Source organism: Pelobates fuscus, chromosome 2 (genome assembly GCF_036172605.1).
Source record: "Pelobates fuscus isolate aPelFus1 chromosome 2, aPelFus1.pri, whole genome shotgun sequence".
NCBI lineage: Eukaryota > Metazoa > Chordata > Amphibia > Anura > Pelobatidae > Pelobates > Pelobates fuscus.
Window position 1 is genome coordinate 430,842,028 of NC_086318.1, and position 27,638 is coordinate 430,869,665.

General features: G+C 40.0%; 1 protein-coding gene across 2 annotated transcripts in view; it reads right to left on the minus strand.

Annotated features, from left to right (window-relative positions):
- The window catches only part of LOC134587590 (calpain-13-like), a 242,171-nt gene extending 223,708 nt beyond the window's left edge, over positions 1–18,463 (minus strand). For both annotated transcript variants that reach the window (XM_063444079.1, XM_063444078.1), the window contains exon 1: positions 18,234–18,463. The gene's annotated coding sequence lies outside the window, so the exon portion shown is untranslated. The remainder of the gene's footprint in view (positions 1–18,233) is intronic.
- Positions 18,464–27,638: the final 9,175 nt, after the last annotated feature.

Sequence of the window (27,638 nt, forward strand, 5' to 3'; positions counted from 1 at the left end):
ATACCTTGGGGGTAGGTCTCCTGATGCTTGGTAGAGATTATGCACTATTGCATAGTAATTGGAGGAGACAATAGTTTAAACAGTAAATTAAATGACTTTTTCACTCTTGCAATAAACTGTGGCATAGACTGATCTGGGGTATGCTTAAATAAATGGTATTATTAGTATCATTAATAGACAAAAAAAACAACTCAACATAAATGTAAACCACTTAAAAATACATTTAGCATGCCTCAAATAGTACATAGGGACCGGTGCCACACTATCGTGCGGGACCAACACAACTGCCACAAATGCCTGTATGACAGTCACTTCTCTGCTTATGTTTTTACTGTTGTATACCTTTTCTATATATGTAACTTTCAATGTAGATTGACTATGTGTCGTCATGTGATGTTTCTATATATTCAATTTTTTGTCTTATTATATCAGAATATTGGAAACATGGTTGTGCCGAAACTACATATTTGGGGTGGTCATTTTTGGATTGCATTCGGTGGGACTTTAGCACCAAATCCCTGTTCCTTCCTGGCTTATTTATTTCGATGGGCAAAAATGTGTATGTCGAACATCATTTTTAAATTAGTATTTTTTAAATGAAGTGTGGATAGTAACAAAATGTTCTGTGTACACCAATCATAATAGAACTACTCAAAAATGTCATTATCCAGCATTAGGAGAGTACTAGCTGCTATATGGGCGCCATTTGGATACTAGTGTACAAGAGCGGTATGTGAGATAAAGTGCAAAAGAGTGCAGGCTAGCCACTCGAATAGGGGATCACTCCCAAATCCCAGAGAGACCCAAATACAGAGAGTACTACTCAGATGTGGCCAAAATAGTAAAAAACTAAAAAATAGCATTTAGTAATTATAAAAAAAAAAAGAGTGAGGAAGACGATCTATAAGATTAGGCAGAAAGAGGCTAAGCAAGTTATAAGAGCTTCCAAACCACACACAGAAGAGAAAATAGCACAGTCAGTAAAAAAGGGGGGGCAAAACTTTTTTAGATACATAAATGAGAAAAGAAAAGTAAAACAAGGATTAGTTAGAGTAGTTAGATTAAAAACAAAAGAAGGCAGGTATGTAGATGAGGATAAAGGTTGACTGCCTCAATGACTATTTTTGTTTGGTATTTACAGATGAAAATGAAGGAAAGGGACCTCAGTTAAGAAAAAGGATAAATGAGTCATTTATTACACGTGAGTTTACAGAGGAAGAGGTTCTATTTCAACTGTCAAAAGTAAAGACAAATAAGTCAATGGGACCTAATGGAATACACCCAAAGCTATTAAAAGAGCTTAGTGGTGTACTAGCAAAACCATCAACAGATTTATTTAACCAATCATTGTTAACAGGAGTAGTCCCAGAAGATTGGAAGTTGGCGAATGTTGTGCCCATTCACAAGAAAGGTAATAGGGAGGAGTAGGGCAACTATAGGCCAGTAAGCCTTACTTCAGTAGTGGGGAAAGTGATGGAAACCATGTTAAAGGATAGGATTGTTGAACATCTAAAAACACATGGATTTCAAGATCAGAGACAACATGGGTTTACTTCAGGGAGATCATGCCAAACTAATCTTATTGATTTTTGTTGATTGGGTAACTAAAATTATAGATCAGGGTGGTGCAGTAGACATTGCTTACCTAGATTTCAGTAAGGCTTTTGACACTGTTGCACATAGAAGGCTTATCAATAAACTGCAATCTTTGAGTTTGGATTCCAATATTGTTGAATGGGTAAGGCAGTGGCTGAGTGATAGGCAACAGAGGGTTGTAGTCAATGGAATATATTCGAAGCTTGGGCTTGTCACCAGTGGGGTACCTCAGGGATCTGTACTTGGACCTCTTTAATATTTTTATTAGTGATATTGCAGAAGGTCTTGATGGTAAGGTGTGTCTTTTTGCGGATGATACTAAGATATGTAACAGGGTTGATGTTCCAGGAGGGATAAGACAAATGATTTAGGTAAACAAAAAAAATGGTCAGAGTTGTGGCAACTGACATTTAATGTGGATAAGTGCAAGATAATGCATCTTGGACGTAAAAACCCAAGGGCAGAGTACAGAATATTTGATAGAGTCCTAACCTCAACATCTGAGGAAAGGGATTTAGGGGTGATTATTTCTGAGGACTTAAAGGTAGGCAGACAATGTAATAGAGCAGCAGGAAATGCTAGCAGAATGCTTGGTTGTATAGGGAGAGGTATTAGCAGTAGAAAGAGGGAAGTGCTCATGCCATTGTACAGAACACTGGTGAGACCTCACTTGGAGTACTGTACACAGTACTGGAGACCATATCTTCAGAAGGATATTGATACCTTAGAGAGAGTTTAAAGAAGGGCTACTAAACTGGTTCATGGATTGCAGGATAAAACTTACCAGGAGAGGTTAAAGGATCTTAACATGTATAGCTTGGAGGAAAGACGAGACAGGGGGGATATGATAAAAACATTTAAATACATAAAGGGAATCAACACAGTAAAGGAGGAGACTATATTTAAAAGAAGAAAAACTACCACAACAAGAGGACATAATCTTAAATTAGAGGGGCAAAGGTTTAAAAATAATATCAGGAAGTATTACTTTACTGAGAGGGTAGTGGATGCATGGAATAGCCTTCAATCTGAAGTGGTAGAGGTTAACACAGTAAAGGAGTTTAAGCATGCGTGGGATAGGCATAAGGCTGTCCTAACTATAAGATAAGGCCAGGGACTAATGAAAGTATTTAGAAAACTGGGCAGACTAGATGGGCCGAATGGTTCTTATCTGCCGTCACATTCTATGTTTCTATGTTTCTATGTTTAAATAGTATATTTAAAAACATATACCAGTGAGGGTGCAACAGTCACAAACGTGTGTGTATAATTACCATATGTATATTCCAATTAGACAAACAAGTTGTGTCAAAACTGTTCTACCAATATAAACTATAGTGCCACTGGTGACAATGAATTGAGATATGGAGAGATCCCTGCAATGCTAACACACTAATTTGTACAGGAAAGCTTGTCAGCCACTGCTGGGTCTCCATGGGTATAGGCACAAATCCCTGTGTGTTTAAGTTCAGCCCCAATGTCTCCGAATGTCTGTAAATCTCGTCCGGTGAAATGAAGAGATAAACGACTCTGGCAGGAAAGGGCTGTAAAATAGAAGTCCTTCTGGGGATACCTGTAGCTTTCTTCTGCTCGACACATTTCATCTTGAAGACTTTTCAAGAGCTGTGTCCAATCCTCTGTTCTGGCTGTTTAAATATCAGTAGATGCGCGGCTTTCATTAGCACGCGCATGCGCACCACGATGAATGTCCTCACGTATTATAATGTGCATGCACGCACAACCAGCCTGGACCGCAAATAACTTCATAGTTAACCCCTTAACGCCGTTACGGAGTTCTATGCAGTCCCGCATTAAATGGGCTTTAAAGCCGTTGCGGCGGCATAGAACGCATAGGAGCCTCCAGCTACTTACCTCCACCACGATCCTCTTCGTGAGGACTGCCTGACAGCCCAGGCAGCCCTCCCCTGGCAAATCTGGCCCCCGGGGGCCATGTGATCGCTCTTAAAGAGCGATCACATGGCCCCCTATAGCTGGCTGTGGATTTGCCAGCAGGGGGCTGTCTGAAATGTCAGACAGTCCCCCTGCTGGTGGGAAGTATAAAAAAAAATTATTAAACATGTTTTAAATTAAATTAAGTGTGTGTGTGTGTGTGTGTGTGTGTGTGTGTGTATATATATATATATATATATATATATATATATATATATATATATATATATATATGTATGTATGTATATGTATATGTGTATATATATATATATATGTATGTATGTATAAAATATATATTCTATATGTAATATATATACATCTTATATATATGTAACGTCATATATAGTGTATTTTAATGTTAATATAAGTACATATATTAATCTTAAAATTACATTACATATATATGATATATATATATTGTATATAAAATACATCTATATATATTATATTTATATATACACGTATAATTACAAAGATAAATAAATAAAATAATAAAATAAATAAAATATTGAAAAAAAAATTAAATTATATATACATATGTAATCTCATTCTAACTGTATTTTGTTATTAATATATATATATATATATTGGTAACAGAATACACTTAGAATGACATTCTATATATATCTATCTATATGTAAAATACAAATAACTGCAAACATTTATATATAGATAAATATATATAATTCAATAAATAAGTATACACGTAGAATTTAAATACATATATATGTATATATATAAAAATTATACATGTATGCTTAAGTAATAGTTTAACATAATTATGTGATTTAATGAATTAAAATTTGATTGACGTGCCTGACAACCCAGGCAGCAAGTGCAGAGAATTAAATTTGCATGCGCTATATTTAACCCTGTAACTTTCCAAGACACCATAAAACCTGTACATGGGGGGTACTTTTTTACTCGGGAGACTTTGCTGAACACAATTATTAGTGTTTCAAAATTATATATTGTATTACAACGATGATATATTTAGTAAAAGTGAAATTTTTTTGCATTTTTCACACACGAACGGCACTTTTACTGACAATGTTATTGTTGTAATATGTTTTACTGTTTTGAAACACTTATGTTTGTGTTCAGTGAAGTCTCCCAAGTATAACAGTACCCCTATGTACAGGTTTTATGGTGTTTTGGGAAGTTAGAGAGTCAAATATAAGGCTTGCATTTCATTTTTTTCACATTTAAATTTGCCGGATTGGTTACGTTGCATTTGAGACCATATGGTAGCCCAGGAATGAGAATTACTGCCATGATGGCATACCATTTGAAAAAGTAGACAACCCAAGGTATTGCAAATGGGGTATGTCCAGTCATTTTTAGTAGCCACGTAGTCACAAACACTGGCCAAATATTAGTTGTTTTGCTTTTTTCACACAAAAAAAATATGTACGCTAACTTTGGTCAGTGTTTGTGACTAAGTGGCTACTATAAAAGACTGGACATACCCCACTTGCAATACCTTGGGTTGTCTACTTTTGCAAATGGTATGCCATCATGGGGGTAAATCTCATTCCTGGGCTACCACACGGTCTCAAAAGGAAACATAACCAACCTGGCGAATTTCAATTTGAAAAAAGAGAAAAATGGAATGTGCTATATTTGACCCTTTAACTTTCCAAAACACCGTAACAACTGTTAATTGGGGGTACTGTTGTACTCGTGTGATTTTGCTGAATCCAAATATGTGTTTTTTTGCAGTTAAAGCTAACGGTATTATGACATTTCCAGCTAAAATGTCTACAAAGTTTTTAAAAAATTCTTAATTTCTCAGTTTTTTTTAAATTTTATTCATAATAAATTATGTTTCAAATATGAATAGTTCATGAGAAATTAAAGCCTAGTTTCTCCTGAACAAAATTATATATAATAAGTGTGAGTGCACTTAATATGAAAGAGGTGAATTACGGTTGAACAGACATATGGCTCAAATTCCCGTTTTTGTTTACATTTTGTTTTGATCAGAACGTGCACTATTGACTCTGTACTGAAGGGGTTAATCTATGCCAAGAGACACTGTTCCGTTCAGGATCATAAGACCCCATGATGGAATCGAGTGTGTTTAGCGATTAAAAAGGCAATTTCTGTACATTTCCAATGTCAATTCAAAACAAAAATGAAATAATTTGTACATTTTAATAGAATATGTATTTAAAACAAAATATTTAATAATTCAAAACATTCGAGGAAAACGAAAAATAGTGGTAATAAGATGGCAAATAGAAATCTGAATGACACACATGACAATCTAATCTCGTAAACGTATCAAGTGGTTACATCAATATAATGCATATCTGGATCAATATATCAGTAGGTCTTATGTGACAATAAAGTAAAAAATAAACCATCAGTAGGAACTACTACAGTGGGTGAAAGGAGTATACTGGACAGCACAGCGAAAACTCCATTGAGTGAAAACCACAAATCCAATATAAAATCAGATATAAATCTAAAAAAAATAAAAAATAGAGTGAGAAAAATAAGACAAAAATTAGAATTTAAAATTGAAATTTAAAAATCTAAATTTTAAATGATGCATTTTGATCTAAAATGGGGTGAGGAGACAAGAAGATTCAATAGATGTAAATAAAAATTCAATCCATAAATACTAATAAATGTAAATCTGCATTCAGACCCATAGGAGAGATTTTTTTTTAGTTTATAGATCCATTCTGTTTCTTTCATAGCTAGAGCTTTTTCTGTATCCCCTCGTCTCCAATGGGGGGTTATTGCATCTATCCCTATACACATAAAATTATGGAAATCAGATTGGGTGCAGCTTATACAATGTTTAGGAACGCTGTTTTTTAAATTCCCTCTTTTGATGCCATTAAAATGTTCTAAAAGCCTAATGTGTAGTTTTCTAATAGCGCGCCACACGTATTGTATTCCGCACTTGCATTCAAGTAAATAAATAAAATTTTTGGTCTGACAGTTTATAAAATGTTTAATTTAAAAAAAGTTTCTTTCGTAATAGAGCTTTTAAACTCTGTTATTTTTTGCTTCTGGAATTTACACGTGCTACAATGTCCGCACTTAAAAAAGCCTTTCGGTTTCTCCCTAAGTAAATTTGTATTATGTTTGCCTTTAGTGGATAATTTTTTAGGGCATCTTATTGGCGGTAGAGTGAATTGATTTCAAGTTTTGTGTCTTTTGGTAAATAATTTGAGGTTTTTCGGTAAAATATTTTTTTTAAAACTGGTCTTGTTTTAAAATAGGTCAATATTTCCTAATGGTCTTCTCGATAAAATGTGCCTTATTATTACATTTAGTTAAAAATTACATGTTAATATCTTTATTGGTCTTTTTTTGAACCTTTTTGTTATTCTTCAAAAGTTTTTTTCTGTCTATCTTCTCTACCTGTTCATCGGAATGATTAAGTAATTGAGGAGGGTAATGTCTATCTTCCAACTTTTTATTGAGAATTTTTGCTTGTTCTTTAAAGTCTGTCTTATTTGTGCAAATTCTCAAAAGCCTCATTTGTTGGCCCTTTGTTATATTATTAGGCCAATTGGAATGATGGCAACTGGAATATTCTATTAAACTATTGCCATCAGTGGGTTTAAAGTACGTTTTGCTACAGGCAACTCCTGATGACACAAAAAAGGTGAGGTCTAAAAAATTGATAGCCTGAGTCTGAATTTCGGCTGTAAAGTGTAATCCAAATAAATTAGCATTGATAAATAATAAAAACTCATCTAAAAGTGGCCTATCTCCCTCCCAAATAATTAAAACATTGATAATTGCTAATTTAATCCATGAGCCAGTCCGCAGCTTCCAGTGTCTTAACACAGCTTGGCATAAGCCTTTAACACCTTAAGGACCAAACTTCTGGAATAAAAGGGAATCATTACATGTCACACATGTCATGTGTCCTTAAGGGGTTAATGTAGTCGGGCAGTGCCTTGTGTGTGATAGTGTCAGGGATACCTCTGAACCTGACATTATTTCGCCTAGAGCGATCCTCCATATTTGCCAGCTTTTTTTTCAATTGTATTTGTTCCTCACTGAAGGCTTGCAGTTTAGTCTCCAGGTCATTGTGTGCGGAGCAAATTTCTTCAGTGCGCACCTCTAGACAGTCCGTCCTGTCTCCCAGCTCTGACAGTTCCCGCTTGAATTCTGTTGTCATTTGCTGGAAGTCTGTGTGTAGGGTGGCCCTCAGTTCCTGCAGCATTGTGTATAGTCGTTTTTCACTCACCAGGTTATTGGTGTAACGGCCTGAGGGAGCCTCTATTGTAGGCTGACGCTCCGAGAAAGGGATAGACACCATGCCTTTGTCGCCATCTTGTCTCGACCGTAGCCGGTCTATTTTGGCGGATCTGATCGGGTCTGTGAGCTTTAATTGTTTGGAAGGCACCATGTGGGTGACTGTCGCTCAGCAGAGCTCTATTGGGTAGTCTTTAGTGGGTTTGTGCCGGCTGTCTGTAGCTTTCGGGTCCGTCAAGCCTGGGAGCTCTTACTCCATCCGCCTTTCTCGATCGGCCGCTTGCCGATCGCTTACATTTTTTTTACCTTTCTTCATAGCTAAAATGTTCCATTCCTCTTATCAATTTTATAACCCATATCTGCACTTTTTCTAGTGCCATAATACTCTTCTTTAGAACAGGTGCCCATATTCAAGGTGTGGTCTTAACAGCAATTTATAAAGAGGCAAAATTATATTTTCATCCCGAGAATTTATGCCCCAATTTATACATGACAAAACCTTGCTGACTTTAGCAACTGCTGATTGAAATTGTTAATTGCTGGCTAATTTGTTGTCCCAAATCCTTCTTGTGTGTTGTTATCCTTAATTCACTACCATTTAGGGTGTAAGTTGCTTGTGCATTCTTTACCCATAATTGCATTTGACAACATTAAATTTCATCTGCCATTTCAGTCCCCCAATCTATCTAAATCCCTCTGCAGCCAAACACTATCCTGCTCACATTTTATTACTTTATAGAGTTTTGTATCTTTCTCAAGATAATTTATAAATATGTTAAATACAAGCGGTCCCAAAACAGACCCCTGAGGGACACCACTTGCCACCTATGTCCAGCTTGAAAACGTACCATTAATGACAACTCTCTGTACTCTAATTTTAAACCAATGTTCTACCCAAGAAAAAGAATATTCATCCAGATCAATTTCTTTTAGTTTGAACACTAACCTATTGTAAGGAACCGTACCAAATGCCTTGGCAATATGCAAGAAGATCACGTCCACTGCAACACCCTGATCTATACTTCTTCTTACTTCTTCATAGAATGCAATTAAGTTAGTTTGGCATGACCTATGTTTCATAAAACCATGCTGATTATTGCTAATAACAAAGTTCTTACCAATTAATTCCTTAATATTATCCGTTAATAACCCTTCAAATACTTTCCCAGTCACAGAAGTTCAGCTTACAGGTCTAGAAATTCCAGGCAAGGATTTTGAACCATTTTTTAAATATAGGAATGACATCTGCCTTCCTCAAATCCACTGGTACAATTCCTGAAAGAAAATTATCTTTAAAGATTATATACAGATGTACGCTTATTTCCATACTTAGCTCCCTAAGTACTCGTGGGTGAATCCCTTTCACGATCTCTTGCCTTACCCCTTCACACCCACGTGGTGTAGGATCCAACGCCGGCTCCTCTCTGTGTGTTCACCATGTCCCACGCTGGAATCACGCCCCTTTTCATGATGTGGCGCATACGCGACGACTTCATGACGTCAATGACGTGACCACACATCATCAATACCGTCCCAGAACGTTTTGGAGGCGTGGTCTTAAAGCAAAAGACGCTCCCTTATAAAAGTGATTTGGGTTTTCTGTGGGTTCACATACTGCGTGTTGGGTTATCACACGACCGTGATATTACAATAGGGCCATGGACCCTGCAGGTGTCAACCCACAACTTCTGGATATGACATTCGGTTTAAATAAATGGACCGCCACATGAACCAATTTGCCCTTGCTCTGCAGACTCTACTTGCCCATCTGCAATTTGAGGCGCAAAACCCCATACCGGTGGTTGCTCCTTCTAACATGGAGGTTGCAACCGTTAGTATGACTACCCATATGACGTCCCTTATACGTTATGGCAGTGATCCTAATGCATGCAGAGGATTCCTAATCCAGATCAGCATACATTTCAAATTGCAACCCAGACCCAATCCCACCGACAAGGCTAAAGTGGGTTTCATGAATAATCTATTTGTGGATAGTGCTTTGGTATGGGCAAATAACAACCCGTTAGTCTACAACTATGCTGAGTTTGTAGATGCATTCAGGTTTACCTTTGATCCCCCGGGAAGACAAGCGAATGCAGACCCTTTTTAGGCTGAAACAAGGGTCTGGCTCTCTTGTGGAGTATGCTCTGGAGTTTCGCACTTACGCTGCAGAAGTGCGATGAAACAACTAGGGATTTGTAGAAGTTTTTATAAAAAGTCTATCTGATCCTTTGTTGGATGAGGTGGCAGTCAGGGACTTGCCAGAGGATTTAGAGGAGCTCATAACTTATCTGTCTTGTATAGACAAGCACTTCAGACATAGACAGAACACCAGAGATTTTCCAAGAAGAAACCCTGTATGCTTGGCCTTAAAGGGACACTATAGTCACCTGAACAACTTTAGCTTAATGAAGCAGTTTTGGTGTATAGAACATGCCCCTGCAGCCTCACTGCTCAATCCTCTGCCATTTAGGAGTTAAATCCCTTTGTTTATGAACCCTAGTCACACCTCCCTGCATGTGACTTGCACAGCCTTTCATAAACACTTCCTGTAAAGAGAGCCCTATTTAGGCTTTCTTTATTGCAAGTTCTGTTTAATTAAGATTTTCTTATCCCCTGCTATGGTAATAGCTTGCTAGACCATGCAAGAGCCTCCTGTATGTGATTAAAGTTCAATTTAGAGATTAAGATGCAATTATTTAAGGTAAATTACATCTGTTTGAAAGTGAAACCAGTTTTTTTTTTTTCATGCAGGCTCTGTCAATCATAGCCAGGGGAGGTGTGGCTAGGGCTGCATGAACAGAAACAAAGGGATTTAACTCCTAAATGACAGTGAATTGAGCAGTGAAATTGCAGGGGAATGATCTATACACTAAAACTGCTTTATTTAGGTAAAGTAATTTAGGTGACTATAGTGTTCCTTTAACATTTCCAGCATAAGAAATGACCACTCTAGCCATTCCGGAACCCATGCAGCTACGGCTTACTAGGTTATCTGAAGCTGAAAAGTCTTACAGGAAAAAGGAGAATCTTTGTATTGTCTGTTTGTATTGCGTGAAGAAAGGGCATTTCTGCTTGACATGTCCCAATAGGCCGGAAAACTCCCACACCTAAGCCCTCTTGGAGGACAGACCTTGGTGTATTACATATGTCCTCCTTTGTACCTAGGAAAGAAAATAGGCTTCTACTCCACATAACCTTAACATGGGAGAACAAGACTGTCCATACGCATGCCCTTATCGATTCTGGGGCTGCTGAAAACTTTGTTGATGTTGATTTCTCAAATATCTATTCTCTCCCTTTAAGAGTAAGATCCACACCCTTGGCCATAGAGGCCATAGATGGTAGACCACTTAGTGATCCTGTGATCACAAAAGAAACCATACCCTTTTTGATGATTGTTGAATTGTTACACCAAGAAATGATAATCCTACAACAGGCGTCATCTCCATCCTTTCCTATTGTTTTAGCATTTCCTTGGCTTGCTAAACACAATCCCATAATAGATTGGGAGACTAAGGAAATTAAGAGTTGGAGTGGTTCTTGTATGGAGGGTTGTGTTTCTAAGGTCGAACCAGTGTGCCTCATAAATGTTCCCACCATGGAGCCTTTATCCACTGAGGTACCGGAACCATACAGAGAATTGAAAGTCGTATTTGAAAAAAAGGAAGCAGTAAATTTCCAACTGGTACTATGCAACCTAAGGGTACTGTTTATCCCTTGCCACTCAAGGAAATTGTAGTACTAGAGGAGTATATCAAGGAACCTTTGGAAAAGTTCATAACCAAATCTTCCTCTCCTTCTGGTTCAGGTTTCTGTTTTGTTTCTAAAAAAGAGGGAGACCTTAAGCCCTGTATTGACTTCCGTGGACTTAATAAGATAACAATACATAATGCATACCCTATTTGGCTAATATCAGAATTGTTCGATAGGCTTAAGGGAGCATCCATATTTACCAAGGTTGATCTGCGAAGTGCTTACAATCTGGTTCGAATACTTTTTTTGCTGTCTTTGGCTATCAATTTCTAATTTTCCAGTTTAGCCATTTTAATTGCTTTTCTGCAAGCATTATTGGCTTCCTTATATTTTATATAGGATGCCTCTGATTTGTCCAATTTCAATGTTTTAAATGTCCTTTTCTTATTTTGAATCTCTTGGTTTGCTTTCCTACTAAGTCACATTGGTTTTAATTTGTTTTTTTTTTTCTATATTAATGTAACAGAACATACTGAGAAATGTACATTTATTTATTTATTTATTTATTTATAAACTATATTACCAAGAAGGATACATTGAGATATCTGGGTCCACAAAACATTGCATTGTTTGAATAGGGTACAGTATTAAAAAAAATACAATATACAAACAATATATATACATTTATCCTCAGTGTTGTTTTCACTAAGGAGTTTATGCCAGACAATATGTTGTAGAGCTGTCCTTATCTTATTGAAATTGGCTTTTTTTTTTTTTTTAATTCTTTATTTTTGTTTGCACAGTATAACACATCGGCTTGAAACGCCACGATAGCTGTGACAAGCATAAAACAGTTACATGGCTTGTGCTTGGACTGCACATTTTGTAATTTTGTAATCATATAACGTTTGTCCTGCAGACCTACATGTAGTGGAGTTTGTGGTATTTAGACAAAAGCCATACCTTCGTAGGTGTGTTCAGCTTGCCTTAGATGCTTACCGGCGCTGAGGTGTCGTGGAGGTTTACCTTTCTATGTGTATAGTGCGGACGGTAGCATTATAAATGTTGTGCGCTATTCAGAAGGAGTGAAACTTGTCTTACGACATGATAAGTGTTTTTAATTACCCTGTAACCCGGGGTGGGGGGGGGTGTACCAGTGGCCTGGTCTCTGTCAGTGACTAGTATGCGGTGCTCTGTGACATCGGGCACTGTTGGTGCTGTGGGAGTAATAGCATTTTGCGGCTCTCGTGTTGGGAGGGTAAATGTGCTTTGTAATTCGGTCCCACCTAGACCCATGGCAGTGCTGCCGAGTGGTAAGGAGTGATCAACTTTAAACTAGGAGGGAAGGGAGACAGAAAACAGAGCCCGATAGGCAGGTAACAAAAGAAAAAAAATGAAAGGCAACTTGTTTGTTATATACAATGTTAGGCTTAGAAGTCCATATGGATGCTGACATAGTCCCATTCGTCCTTCTGGTCCCCTCAGGTCGTAACATAGAAACATAGAAACATAGAATGTGACGGCAGATAAGAACCATTCGGCCCATCTAGTCTGCCCAGTTTTCTAAATACTTTCATTAGTCCCTGGCATTATCTTATAGTTAGGATAGCCTTATGCCTATCCCACGCATGCTTAAACTCCTTTACTGTGTTAACCTCTACCACTTCAGCTGGAAGGCTATTCCATGCATCCACTACCCTCTCAGTAAAGTAATACTTCCTGATATTATTTTTAAACCTTTGCCTCTCTAATTTAAGTCTTGTCCTCTGGTTGTGGTAGTTTTTCTTCTTTTAAATATAGTCTCCTCTTTTACTGTGTTGATTCCCTTTATGTATTTAAATGTTTCTATCATATCCCCCCTGTCTCGTCTTTCCACCAAGCTATACAGGTTAAGATCCTTTAACCTTTCCTGGTAAGTTTTATCCTGCAATCCATGAACCAGTTTAGTAGCCCTTCTCTGAACTCTCTCTAAGGTATCAATATCCTTCTGAAGATATGGTCTCCAGTACTGTGTACAGTACTCCAAGTGAGGTCTCACCAGTGTTCTGTACAATGGCATGAGCACTTCCCTCTTTCTACTGCTAATACCTCTCCCTATACAACCAAGCATTCTGCTAGCATTTCCTGCTGCTCTATTACATTGTCTGCCTACCTTTAAGTCCTCAGAAATAATCACCCCTAAATCCCTTTCCTCAGATGTTGAGGTTAGGACTCTATCAAATATTCTGTACTCTGCCCTTGGGTTTTTACGTCCAAGATGCATTATCTTGCACTTATCCACATTAAATGTCAGTTGCCACAACTCTGACCATTTTTCTAGTTTACCTAAATCATTTGCCATTTGGCTTATCCCTCCTGGAACATCAACCCTGTTACATATCTTAGTATCATCCGCAAAAAGACACACCTTACCATCAAGACCTTCCGCAATATCACTTATAAAAATATTAAAGAGAATGGGTCCAAGTACAGATCCCTGAGGTACCCCACTGGTGACAAGCCCAAGCTTCGAATATACTCCATTGACTACAACCCTCTGTTGCCTGTCACTCAGCCACTGCCTTACCCATTCAACAATATTGGAATCCAAACTCAAAGATTGCAGTTTATTGATAAGCCTTCTATGTGCAACAGTGTCAAAAGCCTTACTGAAATCTAGGTAAGCAATGTCTACTGCACCACCCTGATCTATAATTTTAGTTACCCAATCAAAAAAATCAATAAGATTAGTTTGGCATGATCTCCCTGAAGTAAACCCATGTTGTCTCTGATCTTGAAATCCATGTGTTTTTAGATGTTCAACAATCCTATCCTTTAACATGGTTTCCATCACTTTCCCCACTACTGAAGTAAGGCTTACTGGCCTATAGTTGCCCGACTCCTCCCTATTACCGTTCTTGTGAATGGGCACAACATTCGCTAACTTCCAATCTTCTGGGACTACTCCTGTTAACAATGATTGGTTAAATAAATCTGTTAATGGTTTTGCTAGTACACCACTAAGCTCTTTTAATAGCTTTGGGTGTATTCCATCAGGTCCCATTGACTTATTTGTAACGGCTGCATAGTTCGCGGCATTGAGCTGTCGGGGGACAATTGGAAGAGATGTCGCGGGGTCACCTATCCCAGATGATGCAGTGGTTGGTCTTTGCCCTCTTGAACGGTGTAATGGCAATTTTCGTGGCTTACTTGTAGTGCATTCGGGCCCCTCCATTTGTAGGTGATGGTTTGTGTGCGAAGTAGGGATGTGAAGGGTTGGAGAGAGCGGCGCCAGGCCATTGTGGACCGTGACAGGTCTGTGTAAAATGAGAGCGACATGCTCTCAAATACATTGGGGGTCTGGGTTCTGGTTGCATTCATCACCGCCATTTTGTCTCTGTTGCTAGGGAAACGTACTAGTAGATCCCTGGGTAGGATACTTAAGGCTTTGGCTGGCCGTGGGAGACGAAACATCCCCTCTGGGGTTACCTGTTTGGCATGCTTAGGTGTGAGGAGGGCTGTGAGGAGCCGCCATACAAAGTGGGGCAGCTCAGCCTCCAGCGTTTCCTCTGCTATTCCCCTGATCTTTATGTTCCCGCTTCTTCTTTGATCTTCCAGTGTGGCAAATTGTTTTTCAAATTGTAAATTCTGTCTCTGCAGCTCAGAGACCCTTTGTTGTAGCTGCTGTGTTTGTTTGGCATTCTGGTTCGCGCCGTGTTCTAGGGTGCCCATGCGGCCTGTCAGGCCCTGTAGGTCTGTTCGTATATGGGCCATGTCAGCCTGCAGAGCAAGCTGTACCCCAGCGAGCAGTTCTTTCAGCACCGCCGTGGTGACTGGGGCGGAATCAGCTTGTGGGGGAGACTGGCGAGGGTTCTGTGGGGCGGTATTGGTATCTACCTCTGGGCCTATTGTGATGTCGTCCAAGAAGTCGGAATACTCGTCCGGAAAGGCAGCCATGTTAGGGCCCATTGCGCCCTGTGCCTGTCTCCAGAGATCGCCTATGCTCGATTGTTGCCGTGGCTTGTCGGGCTTGGGTTTCTTCATTTTCCGTCCCAATTCCACCTCAGCAGCCTTGGCGCCCGTTTTGTCTCCGGTATGTTAAGTTTGGCCGGCGTTATAGGGGTAAAAGTACTGTTTTTGTCCGGAGCTCAGACAGCGTGCGGCCATTCAGTGCAGTAGCTTGGCTCCGCCCCCCGAAATTGTCTTTTTTAAAAATATATGCTTTAGTATAACCACATGCTTTTGCTTTTTTCGGTTTATTTCAAAAGGCACAATATTTTGATCACTATTTCCCAAATGCTCCCCTACTTGAATGTTGGTCAAAATATCAACATAGATCAACATTGTTTGTTATAACCAAACAAGCAAAACATTTTGGCTGATGTAGCTACAATCCACGGGGACTGACAGGAAATCACAGTGCTAGAGGGTGCCTCAACCGAGAGCGCTCGGCAAATAGTGTACTCCAACTAGCAGTTCTGCTTTGCAGCCCATGAAGGAACCCATTTTGGAACAACCTGAATGTGTGTGGGATCTCTGAAAACATACACTTTGGGAGGTACTTGCTGGGTGCCATGCTGCCGCCGCAGTAGGCCAAGGCAGTAATGCTGAATGGGCTTGTTCGCATTTCCAGATGTCCCAAAGCACCAATTACTGTTTCAAGGGACCTGCTGGTCCACTTAAGGAATGGGATTGACAAGGCAGCAGTTAACTGCCCTGAAAAGGAACTCTCCTTGCCATTTTGAGAATATACCAGTCACCTTCTATGCTGATCTTTCTGGTGGTACTTTGGCGGAAATCACTCAGACCATTCACCACACTCCTGCAACAGAATAATATCCAATATCAATGGAGTCTTTCCCACTCACTCATCATCTTTTAAGAGGACGTTATGCAACACATACACGACCTCGACGAGACTACTGCTCTGTAATGAACTTTGGGACTTTCACTACATTCCCTTGACCAGAATAGATGGGCTGCAGCGTTGCAATGCCCTCGTACTTGGGATCTTGTACGGCTCTCCACTTTTGTCCCTCAGCTGTCCACACTAGATCTGTATGCAGCAGTCACTACTTGAATCCCAACTGGGAGCTATGATCTTAATGTTACTGGGGACTTCCTGGGCACCAATATGTTTTTTTTACTTTCTTGTTTCACTACAGTCTCGGTATTAGATATTTTATTTAATTTAAGCTTAAAGGACCACTATAGTACCAGGAAAACATACTAGTTTTCCTGGCACTACAGTGCCCTGAGGGTGCCCCCACCCTCAGGGACCCGCTCCCGCTGGGCTGGAGGGAGAGTAAAGGGTTAAAACTTACCTTTATTCCAGCGCTGAGCGGGGAGCTCTCCTCCTCCTCTCCGCCTCCGATCCTCCTCCTCGGCTGAATGCGCATGCGCAGCAAGAGCTGCGCACGCATTCAGCCGGTCTCATAGGAAAGCATTTACAATGCTATCCTATGGACGCTTGCGTGCTCTCACTGTGATTTTCACAGTGAGAATCACGCAAGCGCCTCTAGCGGCTGTCAGTGAGACAGCCACTAGAGGATTTGGAGGCTGGATTAACCCATTTATAAACATAGCAGTTTCTCTGCTATGTTTATAAATGGGTTAAAAAGGGTTAATCCTAGAGGGACCTGGAACCCAGACCACCTCATTAAGCTGAAGTGGTCTGGGTGCCTATAGTGGTCCTTTAATTTAAATTTTTTTTCATAAAAGTGATTTGCTTGCCTTTTTCCACAAAGACTAGCTGGTCTCACACCTACCTCACCTCCACCCCTCCGCCCCAGGTAATTTCTGTCACTTGTAGAGCTGTAGGCTAGGCTCTGAAGGTGTACATTTATCTCTATTAACATAGTTACTCTATGACACACTTTTATAGTTGTTACATTATTGTTCTTAAAAGTAATCTTTATTTTTATTTCTCTTTTCATTGTTATTGTAAGAAGGATGGTTCCAACGCACACCCTTCTCTGCTACTTCCTGTACTTTCTAACATTGGGAATGAATGTCCCTGTATGATTATGCGCCATTTGTTGATCTATATTATACCTTAAATTGTCAAACCGCAGTATACTTTGCTAATTCCGGTTGCTATTTTTGTACTTTACGATGTTCTTACTATTGTACACTATGCAAGTTTCTCGCTTATAGTAACGAATGCCTGCGGTCCGATGCAAAAATCAACAATGTAACAAAAAAGAGAGAATTTTAGACCAAAATGTTTTTCATAAAATATTACATTTTCTTGCTGCTCTCCTCAAATTCTTGGGTTAGCGATTTACCCATTCCAGGATTGAAGATAAAATGTCACCTTTAAATAAGCCTCTGGGAGCAGAAGATTCTAGAACACGAATGTCAATATTATCCTCTAAACTCCAAACTGAAATTAAATCTGAATTGCGAAATTTAGGTTACAATAACTCAACTGTGACTATAGCATCAAGATCTATTATTTATCTAGATCTGCTAGCCGAACTATTCACTAAAACAGCAATTCACCGTCAATTTAAAGTGAATTTAAAATTTAAAGCCAGAATTGTCGATGTGAAGGCACAGCTGACATGTAGAATTTGTCCAGCTCAGCTATTTGACTTTACATGTAATATTCTCTTTAAATTCTCACTTTAGTGAAAACCCCTATATGTTCTCTTACATTTTGGCATTTCAGTTCATGAGAATTTAGAGTTCAGAGAGCAGCTCAGTAGAATTACTTGTAATGTGTTTATTTGTGAAGGTGCTGAGCTAACATTCTGCGTTAAACTTCATTCTATGGCACTTACTTTCCTGATGTTTTTCCCGTCTCCGATGTGACAGTATTCAACGTCCGATCTTGATTTGACTCGATAGTTTCTTGTCTGCAGTTTTTGATTACCCAAACATTTTCGTTGCGTGTGAACTGCTGTCGTCATGCACGTTTGCAAAATAAACATTTAATATCTTCCTATTTATATATTCTGCGCGGAAAGCCAGAAGCTAATACTATATAATTCTATGGCCTGAACGAACAGGTTCCAACAATTCTCAATATTGCCAGAGGGCAGTGGTTTCAACTTTCAGAAGTTACTGAGAATTTTCAAAAATTCTGAACTGTGGCATTTTGCTATGTGATTGCTCAGCTGTTATTGGATACTTTCTCTTTAAGAGCATCCATACATATCATACATCATTTATTAAATGACTAAAGGATCATTCTTCTGATCTAGATAGATTATATACGTATAAAACACAACAATAAGTATAAAAAAAATAAATAAATAAAAACACAGTTCTTCACAGTTTTGTATTTAATGTTTTTTTACACAACTAGTGCAGCTTAAGCAATATTCTTCAAATAACGTAAATGATTAATTCTGATTATGCCATGCCCATGGTTTGAAATCAATATAGAGGTAACATAGCAGGGAGGGAATTCATTTTTTGTTGTTGTTAAACTCTACCTGTAACGGACCGTTTCAGCAGAAAAGGGTAAAAATCTGTTTAGGCGATAATCCCCTTTTCACAGACGGGCACAGCTACTGTAAAAGCACCAAAACTCACGAATTTGGATATAAATGAATGCACCAAACTCCCGAACTGCATACAAGGGAATAAGGTAGCACTCCAACTGGAACCTCACGAATAGCTGCTAGCAGACGAACAGGAAAAGCAGACATTGGCTTACACTCCTAGCAATCAATCTTCCAGCAGCATACAGTGAATCCCCCCAAGAACGAGACAAGGCTCCGTGTTGAGGGTCAAGCAGTGGTCTGTTTATTCAGGGCTACCTGCCCCTGTATTTATGCAGGTCTCCCACCTGGTGGACACTCCCCTAGGAGACCAGATGGAAGACTGTAACAACGGACAGACAAGTACCAATTACAGACATACAGCAGCAAAACATCCCCACAATGCATCCTGGTTTCCTCCTCTCTGTCCTGGAGATAATTAATGAAGTAATTCAATTATCTCCCAGGACAAAGGCCAGACTCCATTATGCACGTGGTGACACAGAAACAGACTATCACTTTAAAATACATAAAGACACATTTTATACATAAAACACAGACATGTAACATATCCCCAGATAGCTCAGGTCTGGGTGCACATTATTAGGTGAATGGCACCCAGACCACCCGAATACAGTTTAAGTGCCATGGAGCTAAAGTCTTTAATTATATGAACAGGCTCCATGGCATTGTTATCTGGGTTAAAGGATTCACATAAAACATAAAATACAGAATTTCCCTGCATTCACCAAATCCATACGAATGAGAACCAGGGGCTGGAGGTTCAGCGGTGCCTGCACGTAAAAGTGTCCGATTTTGGTGCATGAAAGCCGGGCAGAAAAGCGCTGGCTGCCCGGGGAGCTCCAGAACACCGCCACCTAGCGGCCGCAAAGTGTAACAGCAGGCACAAAGTTAACAAGCAATTAAGCTGCGGTTAACCGCAGTTTCAGGGAGGTAAATAGGAGGCACACTCCAGCTTCTGGGTGGCCAATTAACAACGCCGGCCGGCTTCCCACGGCTCTGGGGAGGTTGGTAAACGGCTGTTTGTTCGGTATATGAAATCTACCGAACTGCTGTGCAGAAAGGGAGAAATAAATCCTTCTGCACAGTAAAATTAACCCTTTAGCTGCCGGTCCATAATCCAAAGGCAGCAGGCGGGCAACCAGGCTCCTCCAATACAATGTGGCGAGATTGGTTTCGTCACACTACCTAACACCTCGAGAATTTGGATCCCTGGTGCTGGCATTGGCAGCTATTGCTGAACTAGTATCAATGAGATCTCTGATTTCAGTTGTACCAACACTACCGATTATTATTCACTAAACAATGAGTTGTCGTGAAGTTAAAGTTGTGTTTCAGACAACAAGCAGTCAAAGAAGTTAGGGCACTTTCTTGGACTGACCTAGATGGATAGCCAATAGTTATGACTACCAGAGCTGTATTGTCCATTAGGCAACTTAGGCTGGCCCATGCCCATAGAGGGTCTGGATGGGCTCTGTCTGTGCCTGGAACTCCAGCTCTGGGTGTATGGGGGCACACCTCAAGCTGGCAGTGAGATCAAAAGATCTCCCTGCTCATGCCTGTGCCCTCTCACCTGCTTGTTTTGCGGGTGTGCAGCAAGGGAGCGCTGATCTGTGAGCTCTCTCGCACGCCACTTAGTGATGCTGGGAGCCGGAATATGACATTGTGGCATGAACTTACCTCCCTCGAGCTGCAAAGCCCTCCTCCTGCCGGGCGGTACGACCACGGAGTATACTCTAGTGCACTCACCTGCTCCTGCTGCACGGCATGACATCCTTATATAGAGTGAAGACATGACATCACGGTTGTTCTGAACGTGACCACATCATCATTGCGATCCCAATTTATTTTGAGTCACAATGATGTCGTGGGCCAATCAGTACACAGGTAAGCCTATTGAAGGCTTGCTTTGGCCCCTATCCTTTGCCCTATCATGGTTTCTGTATAGATCCTAGCTTTGTGCTCCTAGTGATTCCCTAGTCATTTTCTGTGTTTGACCTCGGCTTTGTATTTGACTTGTGGTTTCTGGTATCCTGACCCGGCTTCGTATTGACTTTGTGATTTCTGATATCCTGATTTATCTTGACCCTGCTTATTGTTATATTAATATGTTAAGTCTGGCCATTCTAAGGCTTTCCAAACCACCTTTTGTGGGTTTCCACTTCCCTGTGTGTTGGGGTAAGACTCCCGCGACAGACGTCAGTCCGGCTTCCGGTATCACTAAGAGGCACGTGAGAAAGCTAAAGAGGAAGATCAGAGCTCCCTCGCTGCCTACTCTGCCTGTTCGTCAACCTGCTTGCATGCACACCTGCCCAGCAGCCCCAGCAGCCAGCCTAACAGCCCCAGGTAAGGAATCCACTCCAGCTCTCCCATGGAGGCTGGGTAGATTTAAATTAAAATGGAAAAAATAAATAAATAATAAATAATAATTTATGAGTGTTGGGGGAAATGTGTATGAGTGTGTGTGTGTGTCTGTCAGTTAATGTATGTCTGTCAGTGTGTGTCTGTGAGTGTGTGTGTCTGTCAATCAGGGCTGTATCTTCTGCAAGTCTGACACAGCATTTGCCTTGGGAGGCACTTTCAGGGGGGCGGCAAAATACTGGCAGACACCATGACAGCCTCTTTTTTTTTTTTATTATTCTTTTTTTTTTTTTTAAACTTGGCATAAACAGTAAGACAAACGTTATAGCATATCGGCTTGTGCAAAATCCTGTAGTACATGTCATGCAATTCCACTTTGTTATACATTATGTATGTAGTTCAGTACATTATCCTTTTACTCTGCTCATTTCTACTGTCAACCAAGGTGTATTTTTAGAAGAGTACACTGAAGATAGCAATAACCGGCTGCCAGTTTTGACAGCTTCTTTCATGTGGGGCCCTATAGTTGGCCTTCTGGCCCGCTCGGGGCCCACCTGAGATGGGCGGCTGCCAATATTACGGGCAGGCGGTGAAGGAGCACAGTCCCCTGAGCTCTTCCTACTCAGCTCCCTCGCTGCCCGCGGTGATGCCAGAGCCGGAATATAACGTCACTCCAGCTCCCGGCATCCCTAAGTGGCGAGCTAGGGAGCTGAGCAGGAAAATCAAAGCTCCCTCGCCGCCAACATTGACCGGACTGCCCATCCACTAAGGAGCAAAGGAGCCTGCACAGCTGGCCATCCAGCCAAGCACCTACACTGAATTTCAGGGACATCAGCCTCTCTGGACCCTCAGGTAAAGAATCCACTCCAGCTCTCCCCAAAGGTAGGGAGGCTAATTTAATTTAAAAAAAATCAATTTGTGAGTGTGTGAGGCAATGTATGTGAGTGAATATGTGCGTTTGCCAGTGAATATGTGTGTATGTGAATGAGTTTGTCTGTTAGTGTGTGTGTGTCTATAAGTGTATGTCTGTGAGTGAGTGTTTGTTAGTATGTGTGTGTGTCTGTCAGTGAGTGGATGTGTCTGTTAATGTGTGTTTGTCTGTGTGTTAAATCAGTGAGGATGTGTGTGTCAAGTCAGTGAGTGTGTATGTATGTATGTATGTCAGTGTATGTATATCTGAGAGGGTGTGCATGTCACTGAGTGGTTGTGTCACTTTCTGTCTGTCAGTTAAAATATGTTTTGGTTCTAAACAGGAAGGGGTGGGGCAAATTTAGATTAGGGGGTGCCCGAGTTTTCACTTGCCTAGGGCAGCACAAACCTAAAATACACCACTGCTGTAAGTCAGTATGTGTCTGTCAGTGAATGAGTGTGTATGTCTGTGATTGTGTGTGTGTTTCTATCAGTGTGTGTGTGTGTGAGTGTCTGTGAGTGTATGTGTCTGTCAGTAAGAGTGTGTCTGTCAGTATGTGTCTGCGTAATAGTGTGTGTCTGTAAGAGTGTGTCAAATCAGTGAGTGTGTGTGACCGTCGATGTATGTCTGTCAGTTAATGGGTGTCTGGAGATAAGATAGGTATAGTCACTAATTCCGCTGTGGGGGTAGGTTCTCTTGTTGTAGTAGTTCCCACCGTCTCGTAATATGGAAGACACAAGGTGAAAGGACTAATCGTGCGGAGTGTATACACTTAATGTGACAGTATTGAAAATATATATGTTACACTCACATTTGGGTGAGCTATAGCCAGCTCGGGGTTTGTAGGCATATAGCGGTATAATCCCCGCTTACGGGATATATTGGTGCTTGTCCTCCAAGGGGTACGTCCAACTCTCAGGAGAAGAGGGAGATAAAAACAGCAGATAGTGCTCTCTGATGATATTAAAAGGTGGTGAATAAAATAAGATAAAATACACTTACAAGTAAAGTGCAGGTCACACTGCACTTTAGAAATAGCGTTAGTGGTATAATCCCCACTTCAGGATATGTAGAATAAAAATGCCATGAAAAAATAAAATAAAATAAATAGTGATAATAGTGTATATAAAATGATTTTCTATTCATGTATTCCGATCTACAGACGAAAGGGCGCTTAAAACTACATTTCCCATGCGCCCTTTCGCCGATCTGCCGACCACGTGACCCGCACACTACTTCCCTATTGGCCGCGGGTCACGTGATGATCTTCGTTCCACCCTTAGAGGAGTGCATGCCGCCCACCAATAGGACAGCTGCACTACCTCATCAGCTATCTCACGCCGATCACGTGACTCGCACACTACACTCCCCAAGATGCTGTGCGAGTCACGTGACGCGCAATTTTTAAATTTATTATAACTATGTTTTAAATACTTCGTTTTAAAGCATAATTCAACCCACAAGGATAGGGTATACTATAGATTAAGATGCATACTTTTATTCAAAGTTTTTTGTCTTTTGTAAAATGTAAACTGTATGATTCTGACTGGTTGCCAAGTAATGATGTAATCTTGGCGCCATTTTTTAAAGTACTAGTGTTCCTATATAAATTCTTTATGTGCCAGGTAATATGTTATTCCATTTTTGATAAAGCCCCAGCGGTGAAACGCGTTAAATGGTTATTTATATTGTGTTATTTTAAAATAAATGATTTTTGGTTAGACAATTGTACCACTATCATTTTATATACACTATTATCACTATTTATTTTATTTTATTTTATTTTTTCATGGCATTTTTATTCTACATATCCTGAAGTGGGGATTATACCACTAACGCTATTTCTAAAGTGCAGTGTGACCTGCACTTTACTTGTGAGTATATTTTATCTTATTTTATTCACCACCTTTTAATATCATCAGAGAGCACTATCTGCTGTTTTTATCTCCCTCTTCTCCTGAGAGTTGGACGTACCCCTTGGAGGACAAGCACCAATATATCCCGTAAGCGGGGATTATACCGCTATATGCCTACAAACCCTGAGCTGGCTATAGCTCACCTAAATGTGAGTGTAACATATATATTTTCAATACTGTCACATTAAGTGTATACACTCCGCACGATTAGTCCTTTCACCTTGTGTCTTCCATATTACAAGACGGTGGGAACTACTACAACAAGAGAACCTACCTCCACAGCGGAATTAGTGACTATACCTATCTTATATCCAGACACCCATTGGAACTTACCAACTATTTTGTATTTTACCTATTTTTATTTTTTATATTTTTATTGTTGTTTTAATTTTTATCTTTATTTATTTTATTTTTGGCGCAACCTTTTTCTTTCTTTACTGTGTATCTCTTATATAGAGGGTTAGAGGGTTACCCTCTAAAGGTCGCTGCCTGTTCAATATATTATTAGCGCTAACCTTGCCCCCTTTTTTTACTGTCAGTTAATGTGTGTGTGTCTGTGAGTGTGTATTTGTCAATCAGTGTGTGTCTGTCAGTGAAAGTGTGGGGGTGCCCGAGTTTCGTCATGCCTAGGGCAGCACTAATTCAAAATACTGAGTTAGAATAAGAAGGGACGTGAACAGTGGCTGACTTAATCTTTAGGATTGCTGTGCGTGAAGCCTCCCCCAAACTAACAAGGCCCAGTCAGCATTAAAAAAACAAAAAACTGAAAGGCAATGGTGGAGGCTCTAGTCTAAGAGTTTAAGAGCTTGTGTGGATCTCTCTTCACCTTTTCTTTCTGTTTTATGTCATGTTTTATATAGTTTTATGGGTTATTTTGACACATAATAACGTAAGCAAATTAAAAATAGCAGAATTATTGTCCACAAATAAAAGTTTAACATGAATATTGTCAACTTTTGTCTCCTCCTAAAACCCATTGTCATTAAATCTTCTGTATGCAATAACGTGACGGCCACTTGGACCCAAAACGCTATTTAAGATCTTCTAGTTTCCTGACAATTTAAGTGACATGCCATGTATACACGTTTTCAATAGTGAAATGTTAGCCTCACCTTTGCCTATATGTATGGGCTTGGTAGCTCTTTGCTACATTAGTGCTTATCAAGGGATAAGTAAACAATGAGTTGTTTTAAGGTGTCAATCGTCTTGGGTAAAGTTAGATTTGTTTTTTATAACTGTTATTTCGACACTAAAGTGTACCTGCCACAACAGGTTCACTTTAAATTCTAAGATCTCCCTGTGCATTGAATATATCATTTATCATAGCGATAAATTATACATTTAAATAAATAGTAAGATTATATAAATAAGAAGCGATACATTATAAATTGAAATAAATTAGATTATATAAATAAGAAGCGATAAATTATAAATTTAAATAAATAAGATTATATAAATAAAAAGCGATAAATTATACATTTAAATAAATTAGAAAAATTTTGATAGACGCTCAACTCCTTTCCAGCTTCAAGTGTCTCCGTGATCCACTGTCCTTAGGAGTTTAATATAACTACGAACCCCCGTTCCCACCTACATTCTGCTCCCTGACATTTATCCACGCAGGGCTACCCAAAAACCCAAACACTGGATTCATTGATAGCACATTTTTACATTAGAATGCAGTGACATCTGTAGAATAGAGGGTTATCACAGCAACTACAGCACACTATGGTAACTGTGACAAAAGACAGGAAAATCTCCTGTAGGAATACCCTCCTGCCCTCTCCATCACTCATTTTTTTGCATTATTATTATTATTATTATTATTATTATTATTATTATTATTATTATTATGTATAAAGCGCCAAAGTGCTGTACAATAGCTGGACTAACTGTCAAACATTTGCAACAAAACGAGTTGGACGCACGGGAACAGAGGGAGTTGTGGGCCGTGCTCAAAAGATCCTATATTCGAGGGGGAGTGGGGTGAAGTGACCCAAGAGGTAACGGTAGGATGTATTTAATGTACAGTAAACGTAGGTTGCTAGAATAGTTTCCAGTGAAGGGTTAGGTTTTTTGGATGACACAGTTGCAGGAGATGAAGCAGGGTGGGTAACCAAGGTGCAGGGAAGGCACAGTGTAATTGATATGCTTTCCTAAAGAAGTGAGTTTTTAATGATCTTTTGAAGGAATGGAGACAGGGTGAGAATTAAAAGAGCTAATAAGTTTGCCAAAGGGGGTGGTATGGATCAAGATCAGTAGGGAGCCAAGGACAGAAACTCCATTATCTCACGGACAGAGAGGAGTAGCGGCGAAGAGAGACAAAAAGAAACACTGAAAGAGCACTGTGAGAGGTAGACAGGGCCATCTTTAATATTGATTGAACCCTTGGAAATCATGTGTTTGAGCCCCCTGGATCCTGCACTGTGTTGTTGTTGGATCGCAAGGATGTATTTCTGTGGAGTGTTAGTGTTGGAATGCACGGGGGGTGTATTTGTGTGCACTGTAAGCACTGGAATATAGTAGTCTATTTGTGTGCAGTGTTGGCATTGGAATGCCGAGATATATGCATTGCCATAAACATAGATACATACTTACACAAACTATCACACACATATATATATATATACACACACACACTCAGAAACACACATACACAGACATGCAGGTACACATACACACTGACATACAGGTGTACATTCACACAGATACACATACACACAGGTACAAATAGACACATACAGCCAGATACACACACTGACACAGATACAACCAGATGCACACAAACAGCCAGATGCACACACTGAAACACGCAGCCAGATGCCCACAATGAAACACACAGCCAGATGCCCACAATGAAACACACAGCCAGATGCCCACAATGAAACACACAGCCAGATGCCCACAGTGAAACACACAGCCAGATGCACACAGTGAAACACACAGCCAGATGCACACAGTGAAACACACAGCCAGATGCACACAGTGAAACACACAGCCAGATGCACACAATGAAACACACAGCCAGATGCACACAGTGAAACACACAGCCAGATGCACACAGTGAAACACACAGCCAGATGCACACAGTGAAACACACAGCCAGATGCCCACAATGGAACACACAGCCAGATGCCCACAAAAAAAAAACCCCACACACAGAGATGCATCCGGGCATCGATGACGTGAATCTTGTTATTTAAGCAAAACAAACATTTAGGTAGAAATCAATAAAAGAAGGGAGGGGGCAGGGCAGAAATCACGGAGGGAAGTCATTAGAGGTATGTGTGTAGGTGCATAAAACAATGACATAAACTAGCCAAATACATGTACTGGGACTGGTTAAACTAGACAAGACAAGAAATAGAGGTAAAAAAAATAACCTCTAGGCATTCAGGCACAATACTTCCTGCTGAGCGTTGACTCATAGATGGGGGAAGGGGACTCGATTTTTTAGATTTATTGTAAAATCTAGGAATTTTCGAGCAAATC